This window comes from Triturus cristatus, chromosome 5_1 (assembly GCF_964204655.1).
Source record: "Triturus cristatus chromosome 5_1, aTriCri1.1, whole genome shotgun sequence".
Classification (NCBI taxonomy): Eukaryota; Metazoa; Chordata; class Amphibia; order Caudata; family Salamandridae; genus Triturus; species Triturus cristatus.
In genome coordinates, this window is record NC_140587.1 from 406,619,550 (window position 1) to 406,623,166 (window position 3,617).

A 3,617-nucleotide genomic window follows, 5' to 3' on the forward strand; every position below is an offset into this window, starting at 1 on the left:
CCCCCCCTTACCGTAGATGAAGACCGGTCCATGTGTCAATCTGTGCACGAGTCCATCCGTGCTGCAGGCACAGACCTAACCACACACCCAGTATACCCACCCACTGTGTCGGTAAGAACCCTGTCACAAATGCTTCAGTCACCTACCTGCAACATCAAATTGCCTTGGCAAAACACCATTTGGCCACGTACAGTGCAACACGTAAGGCGCCTCTGCATGGCTCGCTACGCCCGCACACCACACTGCTGACTGTGTACCCAAATAGATGCATCAACTAAGATTATGTCACACATGCGTAAAGCCCTGACAGCTGTGGCCAAGGGACATACCCATGCACAAGTGCACTGTGAGAGGAATGCAAGACAGATCCAACTACCCAGAGGAAGAGTGCCAAATCAGAAATGCATGAAACATGGATGCCACATGTAACACTGTTAACATTGTCTCTCTCACACACAGGTCAACGTCGACGATTACCCCCCAACACTGGGGGGAAGTCTCACAGGACCAGGCTCCGCGGGATGAGGACCCCACCGCCAGCGACGACTCTCACCACTCCGTGGATGACCCAGACCAAGCTGGCCCCTCTGGTGTCCAACCACCTGCAGCACCTGCGTCAGGTACAACTGTGCCAACCACCACCCCCATTGCTGCCACATCCCAGGAGACGTCCAGGAGCCCTGCCCGCACACGACCACCCAGCCAGTCTGCCCAGGAGGGACACGGTCCTCCGGGCACCCAGGAGGAGGCAGGCGGCAACGCAGATGCCATCCCTCAGGGGTCCCGGAGACCCGATGCGCCCACAACGGCAGGCCAGGTGCACGTGGGCAGGGGTGGCGGGAGTGGAGGACGGCGGAAGCGCGGACCTGACCAGGGAGCTCAGGACCCGGTAGTGTCCCAGGTCAGCAACATCCTGGATACATACCGGCGCGACACCAGGGGCATGGACCAGATTGCGTCCACCCTCAATGACATCAAGGGGACCCTCGAGGAGATGAAGACCCTGCAGGCCCAGCAACATGCCTGTCAACTGCAACACCAAGGAAGGATGGAGGATAGACAGGCTGAGCTCGTGGCGGTGCAAACCCAAATGACCGGTGTACTCCGTCGGATTGCCGACAACATGGGCAACCCTCCCTGTGGCACCAGGCGAAGGCCATTACCAGACACAGGGAGGGATCAGGAGGAGGAGGATTCATCCGACGGAGCGTCACAGACATCGTCACGGCCTGCTTCCAAGGGTCCCCGCAGGAAGGTGGGTCGTCCACGAAAAAGACTGTGAGAGTCAGCAGAACATCACCATCTCCCAGGTCACCTGGCCTGGCACCTGGCCCTCTGGCCCAATAGCAGCACATGACATTCTCTGCCACATGGACTTGCTGGTCACTGTCTGACCTATGTTGACGAAGACTGTGGCATGGACTCTGACATTTCGCTACGGCAAGGATACCAACTCCCCCAGTGAACTTTGGATTCTACACTCCCGCTGTGCACCTCTTGTCATCCCCACAAACCCGTACCCCACCACAAATAAATTAATCACACTTACAAGATGATGCCGTGATTCTGCATTATTACAATACATGTGTGTGTCGTAAAGTCAAAGCATTACAGGAAACAGTGGTCCCTGAAACCAAACGATAGAGCAGAAAATGAATATAGTCAAAATTGAAACTATATTTTAGCCAGTGTCCAGCCGGGCATGGCAACTTTAATAAGTAGAAATTCTTGACAGTGAACAGGGAAATGTAAGTAGAATTCGGTGGGACACAAGCCTGTATCCTCTGACTTACATACCGAGTAAACAGAAAATGACAAAACACATTCAGGCAATTACAGTGATGTTTCTGTGACAGATAATGAATAGCGAAACATCTGATATTCAGACTGCCACCTTCACACTATATTACATACAGCAATATTTATGGTGTAGGGTGGGCAACAGAGTCGACGGCGTTTCGATCCTTATGGGAAAGATACAGGATCATCATCAGGACTAAATTAGTTAAATTGCCCTTATTTGGAATGCCTGAGTAAACATTAGACATAAGGCAAACGTACAACCAACATAAATGTGGAAAAAACATAATAAAGGGGAGGGAAGGGAAAAAAATGGAAAATAATAATCAATCAGTTGGTGATTACAATAAAAACAATACATTTCGCATCAACCAGGTACTGCGTCAGATCAGGTGCTCATTCAGGTGTGCATTCTTATGTAAAAGTGACATCGCAAGTGGTTGTTTTATGGCGACTAATGTCTAAACAGAAATATGAAAGATAGGCGATTTCAAAGGTTACGTTAGAAATTTGTTAAATTAAAAAAGACATTTAGGACAGCCGTGGTTCGATAGTCACTAGATGCGCGGTACGATGTGGACCCGTGAGGCGTACGAGGACGTTAAGTGAAGAGGGGTGGTGGGGAACGAAGGTGAAGAGGGGATAAGTGAATAGGGAATTACCTCATGTTGCCATGGAGGCAACGAAAAAGATGGCGAATCACGGAAAGGTACCGTTGAGATAAGGGTACGAGTTTACGGTAGGACAATGCCTGTGAAATAATAGAAAAACATAAGAAGGGCGAAGTGTGGAAGTGAATGCGTAGGGCGTGCAGCGAATGAAGGGCTTACCTACGGACATTTGTTCCGGGAGGAAGGACACGGATAGGTCTAATGAAGGAAAGTGAAAGCAATAAATATGGGTCCAAGTATGAGCAGCGGGACATCTGGATCGTGAGTGCTTGGTGGGAGGGCTTACCTCAGTCAACTTGCAGAAATGGGTTCCGTGGCCATGCAGTGTGAACGGACGATGCCGGATCAACTGTGGGGGCAGAAAGGTGAAACTGCCTAAAGTAGGTGTTTCAGGTCATGTGAGAAGTCACATGGTGTGGCAAGGAACAACGCCGTGCGAGTGAAGGCAATTGTTGGTAGAACCAAGGCGCCATGTTGGAAGGGTAATAAAATAGTGAAAAAAGTGGCCGGCGATAGCGGGACGAGTGGAAAGAAAAGGAATTTCAGTGAGAAAATGAATAATAAACGCAAAACGCAATATACAAGGAATTTACAGTCTGTACATACATATAGATGAAACATGAGAATTATGTGGAACAATGATCATCAGACAACCAGTGATGGGTAACGATTGACATTAGTCATGGAGCCTGGTGTAGAACCCACGGGGGTGTGAACAAGAGTGGGTATTAAATCATTGTTCAGAAAATGAATCCAAAAAAGTTCATAGTAATGAGGTCCAGTCCTCAAGGCGATTCAGCCCACTGTGTATGCTTCCTGTTTTGAGAATCCATTTCAATTCCTCTTTGTTTAACAGTTGGGCGAGATCGGCGCCCCTGGGTGGGATCTTCACTACAGAGATTACTGTCCAGCGTATTTCATTCTCAGAGTGGCCCTTGGCCTCAAAATGTTCGACCAATGGAGCGTTCGGAGTTTTGCATCTTAATCTGCTTCTATGTTGGCAGATTCGTACCCGAATTTTTTGTGTGGTCTGACCTATGTAGATCATATCGCAGGGACAAAAGATAGCATAAATCACATTACAGGTGTTACAATTACTGAATTGTGTGAGTGGTTTACGTATATTACCATATACAAATTCCTTGC

At 49.0% G+C, this 3,617-nt stretch overlaps 1 long non-coding RNA gene across 1 annotated transcript; it reads right to left on the reverse strand.

Moving 5' to 3' along the window:
- Positions 1-1,653: 1,653 nt before the first annotated feature.
- LOC146830949 (uncharacterized) lies at positions 1,654-2,821 on the reverse strand. Its single transcript, XR_014961213.1, has 4 exons — positions 2,758-2,821; positions 2,631-2,669; positions 2,463-2,551; positions 1,654-2,029 (listed from the first exon to the last, which is right to left on the reverse strand). It is a non-coding gene; the product is annotated as an uncharacterized LOC146830949 (long non-coding RNA).
- Positions 2,822-3,617: the final 796 nt, after the last annotated feature.